This window comes from Monodon monoceros, unplaced genomic scaffold (assembly GCF_005190385.1).
Source record: "Monodon monoceros isolate NGI ecotype Baffin Bay Population unplaced genomic scaffold, NGI_Narwhal_1 Super_Scaffold_9, whole genome shotgun sequence".
In the NCBI taxonomy this organism is placed as follows: Eukaryota; Metazoa; Chordata; class Mammalia; order Artiodactyla; family Monodontidae; genus Monodon; species Monodon monoceros.
Window position 1 is genome coordinate 38274554 of NW_021703786.1, and position 18574 is coordinate 38293127.

Sequence of the window (18574 nt, forward strand, 5' to 3'; positions counted from 1 at the left end):
ATGAGAGGACGTGTAAACAGGGGGACAGTCCTCTGTCACAGAGTAAGAGCACCGTACCCACCACCTGGCCTTACCTACAGGGGAGGAGGCTGAAGTTCCCGGGACCCTGGCTCCTTGACAGCCCTCCCCTTCTCGTGGGACCAACAGACCCCAGAGGCTGGGTGGGAGCAGGAGGCCTTCTGCCTCGGCTGTGGCGAGTGGAGGCTTTGGGGCAGGAAGTCAGGCAGTCTGTAAGCTCATAATAGGTTCACTCACCCATTCATTCAGCATTCCTCTGCCCAAGCTCTGCTGATGGCACTAGAATTGCATCCAAGGTCCCCACCAGGCCGTGGTAGCGCTGAAGACCCGGGTCCTCCCTACGGCTCTGCCTGTCCCCCTGCTCTCTCCTGCCTCGGGGCCTTTGCACTTGCCCTGCCAGGAACGGTCACTTCCCTGCTCACACCCAGCTAAGTAGCCCCTGTTCTTCACTTCACTAATGACTAGCGCTCATTTGTCCCTGGAACGATCTTCCTCACGTGTGGAAGCATTTGTTTGCTGTCTGTCTCTGCCCACCAGGGTGCCAGCCCCATGACGACAGGACCACTTGTCTCTGCTGATTTTGCGTCCAGCGAGGTGCCAGTAAGTGAAGAAATCCATGCTCGGCGGCCTACTGAGCTTAGAGGTCGGAACGTTTCCCAGACTGTGAAGGGGAGGTCACGGGAGGGCTGTGGTGGGTGAGGGCGGGAGCCTGGCCCAGGGACCCGGCCAGAGCCTGGGAGCATCTGAAGACCGGTGCCGGTCCACGTCCTCCGCCCCAGGTTCCGGCCCCGACCCCGGCCCGCGAGTCCTTGAGGGCCCCCCTGAGTCCCCCCCGCCGAGCCCCCTCCCCCCAGGCCCGTGGCGGGCGCTGGCCGCCAGGGGGTGCTGTCGGGGCGCGCGGCCCACCTGGCTCCCGGGCGACGAGCGAGCGCAGCCAGGCGGCCGGGAACTTTTCTCCTCGCGCTCTCGCCGCCTTCTCCCCCCGCGCGCCGCCCGCCGCCGGCTCTTCCTGCGCGGAGGGGACCGCATTTCCCCGCGGCCGTGCGACGCCAGCAGGCCCGGCGGTGCGCAGCCAGGGCCTGGTCCCCGCGCCCCGGGCGCCGCCCCTGCCCGCGGCTGCGCTCGGAAGGCGAGGTGCGGAGCGAGGCGCGGCCGGAGCGAGAGCGCGCCGAGCAGGCCGCCCAGCCCGCCCGAGCGCCGGCTCGAGGAGGGGGCGCCGAGGCCCACCCTCTTTCCTGCCTGGCTGCTGGCCGGCCGGGCCGCCGCGCCCCGACCCCCATGGCCGCCCGAGTCTCCGGGCAGCGAAGTCGCAGCGCCAGAACCCGGGCCCCCGAGTGAGCGCGCGCTGAGGTGAGCACCGAGCGCCGGGGCGGGGGCGCGGGGGGCCGCGGGGAAGTGCTTTGTGTGCGGGGGGCGCCAGGTCACCGGATGGCCGTCCGGGGAGCTGCGGGGTGCGGGCGCGAGGAGCTAGGGTCGCGGGTGCGGGGGTTGTGCGCGCGGTGGCGCCGGGGGTCAGCCGAGTGTGGGTGGGGACCGGGGCGTTCGCGCGGCGCCGGGGCCGGAGGCGAGCTTTGTGAGTGCGTCCGGGTGGGGGGCGGGGAGCCGACTTCTCCGGGGGGACTCGGGGCCTGGTGGGGCCACGGCGTGGGAGCCAGGGCCTCGAGGGACGGCGAGGGCCGTGGTGGGGAGGGGTGGCGCGCGGGGCTCTCAGCGGAGCCCGCGGCGGTGCTCCCTCGCGGGCGGCGGCGCCCGGGCCTGTGCGCAGGCCGCGCGACCCGGCAGGAAGCGGCCCCGGAGGCCGGGGAGCTCCGACGCGGGCAGGCCCGGGGCGCGCGGGCCTTTCGGGGTGACGTCACGGTGGGGGCTCCGGCCGCGCGAGTCCCGTGTTCCCGGACGGACGGCTGCGCACCGGCCGTGTCCCTGGCCCCGCGGCTCCGCGCCTGGGAGGCAGGGGACCCGGGAGGAGGACGCGGGGACCGGGCGCAAGGCAGTGTCGCCGAGCGCGGCGGGGGGGGGGGGGGTTGCAGGACGCGGGGTTGACATTTGGAGCCTTGGTCGCCGGGGGCGGCCGAAGAGGGGCGGAGGGGAAGCGAAACACCAGACAGGCCCGAGGCCGCGGCGGCCCCAGCTTCCTGGGGCGCCCGTTTTCCCAGCGAGCTGTTTCCCTTCTTGGGTTCTGGGTCGGCCTCAAATCCACGCCAGGGGCCGGAGTGCGGCCCGAGCCGTGCCCTGGTTCGGGGAGCCCCCGACGGGCGCGGCGCTGGGGCTCCGGGCCTGAATGGAGACGGCTGTCGAGAGTAACAATGCGCTACTGGGGGGCTGGGGGAGGGGAGGCAGCGCGCCTGAATGGCGACCCGGGCCCCGGGCTTCCCAGGGTTTCCGCAGGCTCCGATCCGGGACCCATGCGGGACCTTCACGGTTCCCTCCACCCAGAGTGCCCACCCCCCCATTTGTCTTCCAACGCAGCGGCGTGTTGAGGATTCAAGGGCATTACATCTGGTTGCAATCCAGTTTCATGCCGCTGTTGGGCTGTTAAGACTTCGCGGTGACGTCAGAGCAGGGGAATTACTTCTTTTTATTTTATCTTTTTTTAGTTGTCTGCTGCCCGGGGAGGGGAGGCGGGGTGGGTTAGGAGAGTTCTGATGTGGAGGCGCCAGCGCCGTGGGAGCCCCAGGCTGGGGGCTCTGCCTCTCTCCCCACACCGCATCCTCCATTCAGACCTGGCTCTGCCTGGGGTCAGGCGCACCCTGGGTGGGGGCAGCCCTCGCTGCAGACTCAGTGGAGGCCCCTCCTGACTGACCACACAGCTGCATTTCCAGAGGCTTCCCTGGGACGTGGCCTCAGGATCTGGAAGCTGGAAAGGAATCTTCTAGTTTCCCACCCCTCCCCCTTGACAGTGAGGGCCTCAGGAGTGTCCAGAAGGGAGTCCTTAGGAAAAGTGGCCTTCTGGGTAGCACAGAGGAGTGGACACAGACATTCTGGTTTGGGGGAGGCTCAGCCCCAAAACTGTGGCAAAGGCTCTCACAGGCAAGAGGCTTGGAAAGGAGAATGTGTCCAGGGGTGATCCCGGCCCCAGAAGCCGAGTATGGAGTGGGCTGAGTGTGACCTTTCCCAACAGCCAGAAGCTTCTGTAGCTTCCTAAACAGAGGAGGGGGGGTCACCCGCCCCGTAACGGTCTTTCTCTCCCCGTTGACCAGGAGGCCCCTGCAGGCAGGGACCCTGCTTATTCCTCCTTAGACTCTTTAGTCTGGACTGTGGCTTCCAAACCCTCAGCTGTGACCTATAGTAAGAAATGCATTTTAGGTCACAATTCCATTCACGCCCACTGTGTGTAACTGGAAAAAAAAGTTTAGTGACATAGCTCTTTACTCTGTTATGTACCCTGGTCTGATACTTTCTATTCTAGTCTATTTGGTTTTTGTTGTTTTTTTAAATTGCTTTCTGTGACCCACTAAATTGATTTCACGATCCACTAATGGGTCCTACCCAGAGTTTGAAAAAACAGGCCTAGAAAATGAGTCTGCCTTCTATTCATTCAACAAACATTAACTGAGGCCCTGACAGTTTCTCTCAATTTCTTCTTTTTGAATTACTCAGGTAAGACATGGATTTGTTCTCATTGTGAACAATGCAAATAACCCGGAAGTACACAGAGTAAAAGTGCCCCCCAGGTAACCCCAGTTAACACCTTGAATATGGTTTGCTCTTCTCTTATGCATACATGTATCACGTACGCAAATACATAGTTTTCTCTTACCCCAAACGAGACCGTCCCTCAGGCTCTTAGTGGTCAGCTCCCTTTTCCTTCCTGTTGTCTTGGCGGGGTCACAGGTGGGGTGCTCCAGGGCAAGGCTTTGGGTGACTCCTGGCTCCACCACGTCCTGAATGAGTTGTTCACCTCTCTGTGCCTCTGTGTCCCCATCCAGCCTCACAGGACTGTGGTGAAGCTTTAACAAGTGAGTCCACGTCAGCCTGTGAAGCTGAGAACGGTACTTGTCCCAATAAATGTTAGCTGCCACTGTCACCATTATTATCACCACTGTCTTCCCATGGCCATCCACGTTTGCACCTCGTTGCGTTAATAGCGCCTGTGGCTGGGCATGGATGTCCCGCCAGCGACGTGTGGCTCCGCAGGCAGGCCCAGGTGGAGCCCTGCACGCTGGGCAGCGTTCCTTCGGGAGAGGCACCGGGGCTTACTGGCCCACCGGGTATTTTCCAAGGGCCCACCGTTTCGAAGTTCTGTGTTTAATGCACCTGCCTCCAAGGTCACAGCCCAGGGGTGAGAACCAGATGGTACCCAAGGGGACAAGTGGGAGCTCGCGCCAGGTCTTGGCAGGAAGCAGGGCCTCGCATGGAAGCACTGACAGGTGTTCTGGAGACAACGTGGGAGGGAGTGGGTCGGTGTCTTTGGCGGGACTTGGTCACGCGGGGAGGGGCAGAGGGGACCACGGAAGCCAGTTCCAGGATGGTGGGCAGGTAGCCTGAGCTTTAGGATCCAGGGATGAGTATGTCCCAACTTGACCAGGGTTGGGGCTTTGTGGAGGTGCGGCTTCATGGCAGAGGGGGCTTGGAGCAGGTGCTTGGAGCACAGGTAGGTGATGAGGGGGCGTTCCTGGCAAAGGGGACACACCAGCGATTCTTCGGCAGCTGCAGCGGACATGGCTGGTGTCCTATGGCCAGGAGGGAGGACTTGGCTCAGAAAGAACGTGGTGGGAGAGGCTAGCTGTTGCCGCGGCCTCCTCAAAAGCCTCCCTGCCTCCATCCTGCCCCCTCCCAGCGTGGGCCACACTGCAGAGTGACCTTTCTCAACCATGGCAGTGACTCCCCGGGGCTCCTGCTGTGCTCTGAATCAAGGTCTGCTCCGGAGTCCCTCCCGCGCCGTGCGGGCCTTTCTGGTCCTTGCCTGCTCTGGTCCCACTCAAGCCCTGTCCCCTCCTGCCACAGCCGAGCCCCCTCCCAGGATGCAACCCTGGCATTACTGCCTCTGTACGTTGGCCCAAGCTGTTCCTTCCACCTGGGCTGCCCTTCACCTTCCTCCCTGCGTCCCGAGACCCAAACAGACGTCCTGTCCCCTCCTTCTCTGACCTCCACGGCAGAACTGAGTCATCTCCCTTTGTCTATGGCTGAGGCATAGCATTTATCTCAGAATTATCGGTAATTCTGTCGGTGTCTGTCCTCCCCGGGAGGCCGGGGCATCCAGGCCCAGAGCTCGGCTGCCCCGTCTGTGCAGCCCCAGCTCCAAGGGTGAGGCCGGGGGCGCGGGGCGCTCAGAAGTCTTCCCGGCAGGAAGGGCCGGGCGAGGTGGGGCGGGGGAGCCCAGCATTGTTTCGGGGGCCCCTGTGGGATCTTGGGGATTCTTGGGGCGCCAGTCAGGGGATTCTATTCATCACCCTCAGAGGAGACCGGCAAGGCCAGAGAGGGGCCCCTGCTCCTTCTGGGGGGCTGAGGAGAAACTGGCTTGTCCTGTTTCCCGGGATTGAGGCAGAGCCGTGCCCCGTGCCTGGGTGGGTCACCGGGATCCGAGACTGGAATGTGACACCAGGGTGGGTGCCAGCAGCTGGAGGTGCAGATGGGGCTCGGCTGCCAGAGGAGAGCTTTTGCTCTACTGGTTCTCGAATCTGTGTGGATAGCGTGTGTGGTGGTGGGACACCGGTGGGGCTGGTGGGAAGGAGGAGAGGGCGACGTGGGAAGGACGCCTAGTCAGGAAGGACAGAAGGACAGGCCAGGAGCACCAGGGCTCTGCTGTGACCACCCGATCGTCGCTCACCCAGCAGACACCCCCTCCCCGCCACGTTTCTTCCCCTTGGCCCTGGGCTCGCCGGCCCTGGAGATGAGATGCTCAGGGCCAGTGGACAGCAGGCGTCCAGTTTCTGCATGGTGATCGGCCTCAGGAGGAGGGCATCCCGCAAGCCCGGAGGGGAGCTGTCAGGAGGTGTAGGGGCCCAGTGTGGGGGCTGGGGGTCCCAAGGGAGCTGGTGCAGACTACACCGCATTTGGCCCCCTCTCCTCCCGTCCCCTCCCTGGAGACATGCCTCAGTCCAGTCTGGGAAGCACGGCTGAGCAGGGGAGCGGCCCTGGGTTTGGAATCAGGACAGGGTTTGAGTTCCAGCTGCTGCTTCAGGAAAGTCACGCCCTCTCCGTCCCCCCCTCCCCCGTCCCCCCCCACCACCACCCCAGCACATTTCCCCTCCTGTCCGAGAGGGGGCGGTAGCTGCTGCATTCAGTGTGCTCTGTGATCAGGAAAGCATGGGGTCAGAAACACAGGCCAGCCCGGGTTCACATCCAGGTGCCACCGTCCTTTCAGGGGCTCCGTCTCCCCACCTTTGAAACGGGCACAGTCACAGGCCCCGAGTCACTGGCTGCTGGCCCGTGGACTCGGCAGGGACCAGTACTCTTTCTGCTGAAGGACTTTGGGGGAAGAGGTCGCTGTTATCACTCCTCCCCTAGCCTTCCCTGCGGTGACGTTGGCCAAAACCAGGAGTTTGGTGCCTGTTCCTTCCCCAGCCAGGCTGAGGTGGATGGATTGCGTGTCTCTGTCAGCCGGTGGGGCAGGTGAGAATTACAGTTTTCCGGCCAGTTTCTGTTTGCAAAGAGGCTTTGCCCCGGTGCTATAGGTGGACTTGGGCAGCAGTGTAACCACAAACTCATTCATTTCTTTGTGCATTCATTCATAAATCACATACTGAGTATCTCGCGCACACCAGGGTGCTGGGAACACAGCCGCAAACACAGACTTTTTGGCCGTGAACACCTTTCAGAGTTCAGCTGCCTGGGTTCACATTCTGGCTCTGCCGCTTGCAAACTCAGACAAGTTACTTCTTTGCTTTCTTTACTCATCCGTGAAATGGGGGAAATGGCAGCGCTTGCCTCAGGGTTGTTGGGAGAACGAGTGAGTTGATGCAGATAAAATTCTTAAGACAGGGCCTGTTTTCATACATAGAAATACACAGAAGGTGTTCGAGGATGGTGGTTTTTTTATTCCTGCCCTGAAGAATCTCAGCGCCCGCTCAGCACTGAGGGAAGACAGTCCAGCCAGGGCCTTCCGGAGACGGGTGACACCTGGGAAGGGGGTGGCAGCCCTCCGAGCCCCGCCCTCAAGCCCCGGCCCAGGGAGGCCACTGCACCAGGTACCTCTGCAGTCAGACCTTCCGTGCGGCCCTGGGGCCAGGGGTCTAACTCTGCCTGCACCAGGAGGGCTTCAGACTTGGCAAAGTAATTTCAGTATCCAGGGGTGAAGCTGAACGGGTTTTCCGATCGGCATCCTCGGTTACCAGAGGCCAGCAGACCGCCTCTGGGTGTCCTCAGGCAGGTCCCCCAGCTCCCTGGGCCTCTCTTTCCTCCTTTATAGGCAGCAGAAACAATAGTACCGACCTCATCGTTTCCCTTTTAAGAGGATTGAATGAGATGATGCCCGTAAAGCGCATATAGCAAAGTGCTTAATGATGGTGCCTACTAGTAATGATAATTCTCAGCAAATGTAAATTAAAAACCATCTGAAAGATTTCTTCTTGGGCACTACAGCTCCCTCTCCCTGGAGGTGTGAAGTTGTCACCCTCCCACCAGCTAACAGGACAAAGAATTGTTACAGTGACGCAGAGACGTTGAGGCCCAGACAAGCTCAGCAGCTGACACAAAGTCACACAGGAGCCCAGGGCAGGGTGTGGAAGGGGGAGCAGAACTGGGTTTTAGTCGGGTGCTCTCTGATGCTTTGAGAGTTATTCCTGCAGCAAAATGGTAACTGGTGATCAGCTCTGATATACAGCTGAGGTCAAATGGGCCTGTATTCTGGAAGCTTCTGGTCTGATAGGGAAGATGAAATTTGTACATGACTATGATAAGAGGAAAAGAGGTAAAATTAAAATCACCTGTTGGGGGAGGAAGGGAGAGTCGTGCGTTCCCTCATTTTGGGGGGCGGGGTGCCAGGCCTCAGAGCAGTGGTTCTCAGTTGTGGGTAATTTTGTCCCTCAGGGGACGTTAGGCTCTGTCTGAAGGCATTTTTGGTTGTCTTCACTGGGTGGGGGATGCAGGCATCTAGTGGGTCGAGGCCGGGGACACCCCCCCAACAAATTACCTGGCCCCAAATGTCAACAGTGCTGATGGGGTTTGAGCAGCCTTGCCCTGGAGAAATGGGTGACTACATGACGGCCGCCCCTCCCCTTTTGAAGCCCACAGTCGGGTAGGGGAGCGGACCTGAAGGGCATGATTCATAGATGTGGATTCAGATGTGGTCGTGTTGCAGCTAAGAGGGCGCTTCTCGCAGGGGAGGCCTTGGGGGAGGGCTTCCAGGCCGGGGGCGTGGGTGCAGCCCAAGCAAAGGCAGAGAAGCAGAAAGGCAAAGGTGTGTGGTGGGAGGGGCAGACGCCTGGTGTGTGTCTGGGGCGGCAGCAGACAATGACCCGGCCTCAGGGCTTCCAGAACCGGAAGGCCGAGGACTTCTCCGCTTTGCCTGGTTTGAAGCAACTTTGTCTCCTAGCCTGCTGTGCTCTGGGGGACTGGTTGTGGGGGGGAGGAATGCTGCCCTCCGAGGGGTCCCAGCTCTGGCCCTTCCCTCATTTGCATCCATCTGATAGGTGGGAAAGAGAAGCAGGATAAAAAGAAGAGGAAGAACGATACTTTCATTTCAAACACAGATAGGGACGGGGAGATGGGAAGGAATTCAGTTTAGGGTACCTTTGAGAGGAGCACAGAAAATCCCCACCATGGCCCAAAATAGCACTAAAAACAGACGTTTTGCCAGATCAGACTTAACTGAGTGGCTCCCTCTTGTCGAGTCCAGCAGGATGTGGACGGAGCTGGCTTTGTTCCCTTGGGGTGACATTGACCCCTGGGGCCCCCTCCCTGGCAGATTAAACAGAGAGGCCCTGGTCTCCTGGACAGGACAGGAGCCTGCGGAGCTCAGCTTGAGCGTTCCAGAGGGCCAGAGATGGTGACGGGGGGCACGCCCGGCAGCAGGGCCAGATGGGGGATGGTTCCTCTAATAAGTGTATGTCTGGCTCTCTGGCTGCCGAGAGGGATCATGGAGCAAAGCCGTCATTTAATGAGTGCCTGCTTTTGTGCTTGGCACTGGGTGGTCCTCTGTAAGCCTTATTAACCGCCTCATACAGATTATCAAGGAAACTGAAGCTCAGAGAGGTTAAGTGACCTGCATGAGGTCACACAGCGACCAAATGCGATTGGAAACCACATCTCTTGGGCGCCAAAGCCAGGCCCTGCCTGCCCCTTGCTCACTTCCTCATGATGGTCACTCATCCAGTCAGCAGATAATCTCTGACTGTGAAATAGCACTGTGACCTGGTGGGAAATTTTAGAGTCGGAAGTGGGCTTGAATTCTGACCGGAGCAGTTTTAGTGCCTGGAAGTTGGAGCCTCCTTTCATCTGTCAAGCGGGCGTAACCATACCTTTATCCTGGAGTTGCTGTAAGGGTTAAACTCTGCATGGAAGGGGACAGGAAGGGGAAGAGGGAGGCCCGGGGAGGTTAGGACCTGCCCTGGGCCACCCAGCGTGGCAGGGCGCAATAAGAGAGCCCTGGGTAGAAGGAACCAGGCGAGATTGTGGTATCTCTGTGCAGTATCGGTGTTGGGTTTCTTTATTTGAACCAGGAGAGAGGGCAGCCCCACTCTGCAGGTAGAAAAGGTGGTGTGGAATGCGGGTGTTTATTTTTCTTTGCCTGTGAAAGCCTTGTTTCAGCTCAGGCCGATAGGGCTTCCCAAGACACTGCAGAGGGTGCCTACCATGCTGAGGGGTCTGCTCAGGTGCCTGCCTAGGGTGGGCACTGAGGGGGCACCTACCAAGCCAGGCTCCCAGTGCAGCCTGTGGACCCCCAGAAAGAGTGAGGGTGGGTGAAGACCGTGAAACCGGGGCGTCGCTCTGCCTCCTTGAATTTGGCCTTCCTGGTCCCATTCATCTCCTTATCTCTGGCAGCCCCCTTGGGTTGCTGGGAAGTCAGGGGCAGCCTTCCTGATTGACAAACAAAACAGGCCTTGCTCACAAAAGGAGAGGGGAGGTTGGCTGGACCGCTCTGGCTTCCCAGCCCCTGGCTGCAGGCATCTCTCCTGCTCCACCCAGAAGACACCCTACATTCTGAGAGGCAGTGAGGGGGCTGCAAAGCCATTTTCAGTCAGATCGCCCTGGCTGGTCCCCAGCCTCCAGCAGTAAGGAGGTGGATTCTCGGAACGATGGGGTGGCCACGAGGCAGGGCTTGCTGTATGGTCGGCGCCTCCTTCCCTTCAGCAGGCTGGGAAGGCAGCTTGGAGAGGAAGCCAGGCCGGCAGGTAGCAGAGAAAGACATCGGATCCAGGGGGAGCAGCAGAGAAAGCAAACAAACAGGGCTTTGTGTGGTTGTAGATCGGCGGCTCAGAAGGGAAGCCGGCTGGTGGGAGGGGGAGAGGGAGGGGGAGGAGGGGAGTGCAGGCCGGGCCAGTGCTCTGGGCAGATAGGTGGCCAGACCAGCCCAGGCTGGGTGGCCACGGAGCAGGGAGTGCCACTGTGTGTGGACAGGCGTCTGGAGTCAGCCTGGCCGAGTCCCAGCCCTGCCACTTCCCTCCTTAACAGATCTGGGCTTGTTTGCCCACCTACCCGGGCAGAGCCACTCACACAGGACTGGGGAGATAAGTCATCCGGCCCGACTGGCCTGGCCTGTCGTGTGAGCCCCCACCCTATGGGGATGCAGGCCAAGAAGGGGTCAGGGTCTGCCTGGCGGGCTGCCAGCTTGGCTGGGTCTCCTGGGAGGGCACTGCGGGGGCCTGGACGGCAGCCGAGCAGAGGAGTTTGCACTGTCCAGCAGCAGATGCCTGGCGTGTGGGTGGGCAGAGGCCAGCATCTCGGGCCCCCGGCCCTGGCGCGGAACGTCTGCACTGTGGTGGAGGGGCCATCTCGGGGCCAAACCCTGGATCCTAGCGGGGCTGGCCCGCCTGTCCAGGAGCGCGCAGCTCCGCCTCGGGGAGGGCTTGGCAGGAGCGGGCAGGCCAGACACGCAGGCAGCTGCATTATCGCCTCCGGGGCCATGTCCTCTTCTCCCTGACCTCGGGAGGGCAAACACCCGCGCTTTCTGGCCTCCCTTCGCTCCCGGCGGCGCCCCCACCGCGGCCGCGCCGGAGCCTCCGCGCGTCCAAGCGGATGAGCCCCGCTGGGGCCGAGACCGCGACACGGGGAGGGCGGGGCGGGGAGGCCGTTGCGTCGCCATGGCAGCGCCCCTCCCGGCGTGCCCCGCGCCACCGCGGGGCGGGGCTTCCAGGCCCTGCCCCTCACCTCGCCAACCCGCGGCTTCCGGGAACCCGGGCTGGGGGCGGGGCTTCCATGCCCCGCCCCTCATTGCCCGCGGCTTCCGGGAACCGGGGCGCGGGGCGGGGCTTCCGGGCGGTCTGCCTTCGGCCGGGTTCTGCTGCCGCGTCCGGTACCGGTTGCCGGGGAGCTGCGGTCGTGAGTCCGGCGCAGCCCTGCGGGGCGGGCCTGGGGTTACTTCCGCCCGTCTCCCGCCAGCCGCCGCTCCTGCTTGGCGCCCCTTCGGTGGCCCGCTAGTCACTCCCGGGCTGCCTTCTCTCCCGGGGCACTCGCTGAGCTCTGCCCGCCCCCACCTGGCTTGGGCAGGCCGCCGGACGTGGTGCAGCCTTGGGCCTTGGAAGGAAGGGGGGCTCTGGGCGGGGGCAGTCGTCCTTGGCCTTTCCCGAACCTCTCCCGGGGCACGCGCACCGGGAGGGTGAGAATGGGCTTCAGCAGCTGTGGGAGGGACTTGATATGGAAAAGAACTTCTCAGGCCTGAGCATTTTGTTAATAAAACCACCAGGTTATAAGCATGTTGATTTTAGAAAAACCTAAAAATACCGTAAGACAAGTAAAAATCCCCTATAATTCTACCCCCAGGACACACCATTGTCAACATTTTTTCTCTAGGCATGTGATAAACAACATATGATAAATGTAATAAATATAAAACGTGGAATCATGCAATATATTTGGTTTTGTAAGGCACTTGGTGGTTTAATACCTTTTTTTAAATCACTATACAAGGAGGACAGGCTTATTGTAGACTTTTGGAAAATAAGGCAAGTTAAAAGAAAAGCAGTTCACCCGAACTCCCAGTATCCAAAGGCAGGTGCGTTTGACTTTTCTTGGCAGCCACCCGCACCCCCGTTCACGGGGTCTGTGTTTAGGTATGCTACCACTCCTCCCCTTTGTCCACCTGACATCCTGCTTTTCTCCCCTCCTGTTGTGGGACCTGCTCCTTTTTATTGAGTCTGTGAGTCTGGAGGGAACTGCAAGCAGGTCTTGGGAGAGCTTCAGACAAGAGTCGGGCTGGGGGGCTGCTTCCTGACTTAGTTCGTCCTCTCCCCACCTGCCGACCCCAGGAGCCCTTCCGCACAGCCACTCACTCTGATCGGCAGCTTGGGCAGGGGCCACCCAGCCTGAACAGGTACGTTGAAGACTTGTGGCCCTCTCTGAGACCCAGGCTCCAGCTGCAGGGCCACACCGAGGTCTCAGACCTCAGCCTCATCCGGGGCCTCCTTTGCCCAGCACACTCGGACTCAAAGACCCCTTGTTGGTCCTTTGGCCCACCTTCTGCTCCCTCTCTGCCTCCTAGGAGCAGGTTTCTGCTGCCCTGGGCTCCTTAGCCTCTCCCCGGGGGTGTGTGGGCCTGGCACCGGCACAGCCTCCCTCTGCCCAGCTGCCTCTCGAGCTACAAGCTGCCCTTGCCCCCATCCGTCCCTCCTGCCAGGCCTTCTCTTCCCCATTCCTCAACAGTTCGATTCTAATACATCCCAGCCCCGTGTGAAACAGACCTTGGAAAATCAGAGTTGCCAAGGATGGATTGGCATTTAAAAGGCATCCAAGGGTTGGGGGGAAAAGCCGAAGAGGCAAGAGAGCACAGGGCCCTGTCCCTGAGCAGTAGCAGGATTTCGTGGATGGAAATCCACAGAACACTCCTTTCCCTGGAATAACAGCCTAGGCAGAGGGGTGGCGGGTAGGGTACCAGACAGCATGCCCCACTGGCCACCACCTGCCGTCACTGCTGTGTGCTCTCCGAAGTGAAAAGATGCGGGAGGGATGTTGGGAGCCTGCAGCCAATGGCCCTGTAAATTGTATTCTTTTAGCAAGTTTATTCATGTATAAAATATGTAAGGCCTGCTTCACTTCACTTGTAGCAAGGAGGTGGCCAGGTTGGGGCTGAGATTGATGCTCTGAGCGGTTTACTTATCTGGAGCTGCTCTTCTGGGCTGGGCACCGCCTGCCATGTGGAATTTAACCAAGTGGCAAGATGGGTGTGTGTCTGTTCCTGGGCTTGGGGGCTGTGTATATGTGGCGTGTGTCTGTCAGTCTTTGGGGGGCTCTGTACATGGAGGGTGATGGTTCTCGAGCGGTTGCTGCATCCAGGCACATGTGAGTCTGTGTGTGCCGGATTGCTGAGCGTGAGCTCGTATGTGTGATGTGTGTGTGTACAGTGGGGTGTCTGTGTGTGTGCCTGTGCGTGTGCGTCTCGGTTGGGAAACGAGTTAAGGGGACAGGTTTTGTGAGCGTGTCTTGGGCGCTTACATGTGCGGTGGTGTCCACGACGTGGGGGGAGGACAGACGTGCTCCTCTGTGTGTCTGCATTTGTGAGTGGGGCCCCGTGTGTGGCTGAGTCTGTCGCGTGTATGTGCGTCCTGTTTCCGTGGGCACGTGCGGTGTGGTACAGGACTGTACGTCAAAGGCAGAGGCAGTGCCGCCGGCTGGGTTGTGGAGCACCGGCTTACAGCCCTGGGCACTGGGAGGGATTGATGCCTGGCGCACCTGTGTTCTGTGACCCCTGTGTGGCTGGGCCTCAGGCTCCAGGAAGGACTGGCCTGGGGACTCAACGGAGGCTGACGCCCCTGGGCCTCTTCCAGCAGAACCGGGCTTTCCCTGCCCTGTGACTCAGAAACCAGAGGGAACTCCAGGGTCAAGGTGGTCTGGGCCCATGTTTGACGGATGGGGAAACCGAGGTCCAAGGGCACACAGCCTGTGGTGGCCATGGCAGCCCGTAATGCCGGGCATGGCTCCGGCAGCACACCCCCACGCCGCCAGGCTTAAGCTTCCGCTTCTGTGCCTGGGGGCTTGGTTCCCAGCCATGGTCCTCTCGCACAGAGGCCAAGGCACAGAGCAGGCAGGGGTTCGTCGGGGGTCACTCGGCAAGTCGAGTCCAGCCTGGAGGCAGGCAGCGAGAACAGCAAGGAATGATGGGGAGACCCGGCTCTGGGCCGCAAGTCCCGGCTCTGGGGGCGACTCTGCAACGAGGCGGCGTCGCTGTCCCTCCCCTAGCCGCAGCTCCCGGCCCAGACGCGGCCCAGTGGCATTCTCCTCAGCCTCGTGACAGCCCACAGCTTCCCCCACCTCAGCAGCTAGCGCGTCTGTCACTACTTTCCTAGCGAGGCTGCCGAGGGCCCCCCGGGACCGATGACACCTTTGCAGGCCAGCCGGCAGCTGAGAGGGTGGGCCGGCCTCGGGTCAGGCTCAGGAGGGGGCAAGCTCCTTCCCCGCCTTCAGCCCCAGCCACGAGGGCATCGAGGTCCGTCCAGGCCCCTGAGCCCACTGCTTGGGGGCGGGGGGTGCCCGAAGGCTCTGGGGAGGCAGGAAAGCCCACACTGGCCACATTTTTCTTTGGCGCCGCGACCGTTTATAGTAACAATACTTCATCCGGCCGGTAGGTGTGTTTGCGGGCCTACTGTGTGCCGGGGCTAAACTCATCCGTGATCTGGCTGTTCGTAAGCCCTGCCCTTGGGGAGCTGTGGCCAAAGCAGGAAAGACAGTAATCAACTGAGTTGTTTGCATCGTTACGCATTCCCGTGTGGGGATGCGCCTTTGTCACGAGCCAAGACAGAGGCATGGACCAAACTTGCAGAGTTTTTCCAACAGAGAGCAGGAGTCCTGTGCCTAGGCTGGGCCACACCGGCCCCTGAAAGGCTCAGCTAGGACTTGAATGAGTCAGGGGACCGAGACCCTTGCTGTGTGGCCCCAGGCCACTGCCCACCTTCTCTGGGCTCCCTAGGGGCTAGAAGTTCCCTTCCGGCTCCATCACCTCTGACTGGAACTCAGGCAACGGTGTCTCTTTGCCCTCCCCGCCAGGGCCCTCAAGACATCTAAGCTACAGCCTTGGCTTGGGAATGCCAGAGGCACTTGCCCCAGGGGACCCGGGAGCCTGTCCTCAGGCCCCACCTCCTTTTGCTCTCACAGAGGCTGTCCCTGGGCTGAAGGAAGCTGGGAAGAGACGAAGCCGGAGCGTCAGGCCCAGCCCCTCTGCAGCAGAGGGAGGTGTCTGTTCATTCATTCACCTGCCCACGAGTGCCTTTATTTTTTTATTTTTGAAAATTTATTATTTTTATTTTTGGCTGCGTTGGGTCTTCGTTGCTGTGCGCGGGCTCTCTCTAGTTGCAGCGAGCGGGGTGGGGCCACTCTTCGTTGCGGTGCGTGGGCTTCTCATTGCGGTGGCTTCTCTTGTTGTGGAGCACGGGCTCTAAGCGTGCGGGCTTCAGCAGTTGTGGCTCACGGGCTCAGTAGCTGTGGCGCACGGGCTTAGTTGCTCCGCGGCATGTGGGATCTCCCGGACCAGGGCTCGAACCCGTGTCCCCTGCATTGGCAGGCGGACTCCTAACCACTGCGCCACCCGGGAAGCCCCTGGACGCCTTTAATTGCCGGGCACTGTGCTGTGCATGAGACCAGGTGCCACACTGGCTGTCGTCTTGCCACATCCGGCCCCCAGACCCACCTTGAAGGCCCACCAGTGTTTGGGGGGGAAAAAAGCAAATGAGTTGCCAGGGAGCAGCCCTTGGGAGATGTCACGTCCAATTCCAGCTTACAGCTCACCTGGATTATTGCGGTCTGCTTCCCTCAAGACCACGCTTGGTGGCCTTCCTACAGCCTGACACCCAGGTGGGGTGGGATGGCACACCTCCTCCTAGCCACAGCCCCCACGCCTCCCTGGTGTCCTGGCTGTGTTGCCCGTGGTGATGCAGCTTCCTGGTTACGAGCCCAGCCTCAGGAGCCAGACCGCCCTGTAAATCAAGTCCCTGTCTAAGCCTCAGTTTCCTTCTCTGTCAAGTGGGGTCACAACAGTAAGGACCCACGAGCTCCTGGAGTCACAGGAGGGATTAAAGGAGAGAAGTTTTAAGTGCTTAGAACTGGCTTCAGTCTTGGCTGCTGCCCTTGTGTTGAATTAACGAGCCACCTGCAGGCTGAGACCTGGGTTCCAGCTCCCTTGCTGGGGACCCTGTGTGGCACGCGCACCTCCAGGCTTGTTTCCCCAGGTGTTTCTTTGGGAGAGAGACATCTGCCGTCCCCGTTGGACCTCGTCCCTCACCGTCCAAAGACCTAGCCTTGGGACCTGGACTGGGCCCCTGGGGACCTGGACCCCCCACCCCATCCCAGGCGGGGCCCCCCGTAGGTGGGGCTTCTCTTGGGACTCAGGTCCCGGCAGCCCTGGGGTCCCGTGGCCCTTGGAGGGTCTTCTCGTTCTGCTGCTAATGAGCTGCATTAATGCTTCGTGGCCTCGAACACGGGTTTAATTGCTCCTGTCCGGTTGCCGGCCTGCGTGACCTTCATCACCCGGAAGGTGTGCGGGGTGGGGGGGGGGAGGCTGGGGGGTGGACTGGACCAAGGTGGGCTCAGGCTGCGTGTGGGTTCATGTAATTGATTCGCTGCCCACCCGCCCGCCCTTCCAGCGCCCGGCCAGCTCTGGCTTGGCGTTCAAGGCCCCGCGGGACCGGCTGCTGCCCGTGACCTGGCCTCACCCTCTGGCACCCACAGTAACAACAGTGGTCGCTCACTGCATGCCAGGCACCCGGTGGGCAGTCCGTGTCACCTCTCCGAGGCCCGACACCTCCCTCTCCCACCCTCCCTGACAATCCCTGCCCCTCCCAGGCGAGCCTCTGCGCCCCAGGGGTGGTCTGGTCCCCCTGCTGGGGGTGGGGCAGCCCAGGGGGAGGGGAGTCAGTTCCTTGAGGCCGCCTGGTCTGGCTGTCCTGCCCCCGCATGGCACCTGGGGGTGGCACAGGGGTTGTGGCTGCGGTGTTGCCCTAAGCCCTCTGCCCGGGCTAGGGGCCCCGGGGCCGTGGGAGCAATGGAAACCTCCCAAAGCCTTGAGGCTTAAGGTGGTCCCTGTGGGACCTGCCTCTGCTCCTCCGCAACCCGCCAGCTGAGCTTCGGGGGTGCGCCCCAGTTCAGGGCAGCTCACGTCCCCTTCTCCCGCTGGGTCCTTCCCTCCCACCCTCTCCTCTGGCTCGGGGGGAGGGCGAGAAGGGAAGCGGGAGCGGGAGAACTGGTCAACGGTTTCCCCAAGCTGGCCTTCTCCTCCCTGCCCCTCCCCTTCCCTGCACCCCAGCCCCTCCGCTAGGCCCCCTCCAGCCCACCCCCTTTGGTCTACACCACCCGTGTCTCCCGAGTGGGCTCCTGCGCCCCTCCCCCCGTGCCACCTGAGAGACAGAAGCATAAAGGGTCACGCAGTGTCCCTCTGTGGACACCGACCCTGGCCCTGTCAGGTTGGGGCTCTGCTTGCCAAGGATCCCTGTCTGGGCGGGTGGCCTTAGGAGGGAATCCCTGTACTGCAATGTGAAAAGGACCAAGTTGGGGGAAGCAGAGAGCGTCTTTGAGCCCAGACCTGGAAGGTCAGGGGAGGCTTCTAAGCCCGGCCTGGAAGGATGAGTGTGAGCTCCTCAGAGAGGCTGGGAATAGCCCTCTGGGAAGGGGGCAGTTGGAGCAAAGGCCTGGCGGACGGTTCGAGGCGGGGGGGGGGGGGGGGAGGGGATGAGCGCGCAAAGCCCGAGCGCACAGATGGAGGTGAGGCCTGAGGCTGGAGATGTGGGCAGAGGTCTCTTTGCCACTCGACACTCTTAGTGGCTCCCTGCTGCCCAGGGGGCCAGATGCGTCCCTCTGAACTCGGGCCACCTCATCTCAGGACACAGTCTGGCCTCAGCCTGGTTCCTTCCACCAGCACAGCCCTTGGTGTTTATTGTGGGCCGACTGTGTGTGTGCAGGTGGTGGCGGGGGTGGGGTGTTGGCAGTGACTCTGTGGCTCCGGGGCAGTTGGGCCTGCTGGGTGGGCCTCTTCTGTTTTCCTGGGGTCCTGGCACAGCTGGCCTGCAGCCAGGACTTGGCCTGCTCCATCCTGGCCCTGTGTCCTTGCAGACAGGATGGAGGTGAACGGGCAGGCTGCCAGGGGCGTCAGGTGGCATCCCAGCCGGGCGGACAGTCCTCCCTGTTTAATGAGGCGGTGGAAAGCCGGAGGGCGGTCTCCATTGGCTCTGCCCTGGCCTGTCTAGGGGAGAAATGAGGCCTACACGGGTTGAGCACCTACTGTGTGCCAGGCTCTGCTTGAGGCTCGGTACCACCCACGCGGCAGATCATGCTCCTGTCTCCTGGTGCGGATGGAGGCGCTGAGGCCGGCGCGGTGAGACAGCGGCCAGAGGCACTGAGCTGGAGGGCAGGTCTGTGCGCCTTCAAGCCTGTGTGTGTTCCCGCGGGTCTGTGCAGCTGGACCGTGGGCTGGCGGGGAACGGGCCTGGCGCTTTGCAGCTCTGCCTCTCAGGGTGGACGGCACGTAGCAGATGCTCCA

The 18574-nt window shown here is 61.5% G+C and overlaps 1 protein-coding gene across 3 annotated transcripts in view; it reads left to right on the plus strand.

Annotated features, from left to right (window-relative positions):
* Nucleotides 1–1036: 1036 nt before the first annotated feature.
* RAI1 (retinoic acid induced 1) overlaps nt 1037–18574 on the plus strand; it is a 105687-nt gene continuing 88149 nt past the window's right edge. For all 3 annotated transcript variants that reach the window (XM_029212444.1, XM_029212443.1, XM_029212441.1), the window contains exon 1: nt 1037–1368. The gene's annotated coding sequence lies outside the window, so the exon portion shown is untranslated. The remainder of the gene's footprint in view (nt 1369–18574) is intronic.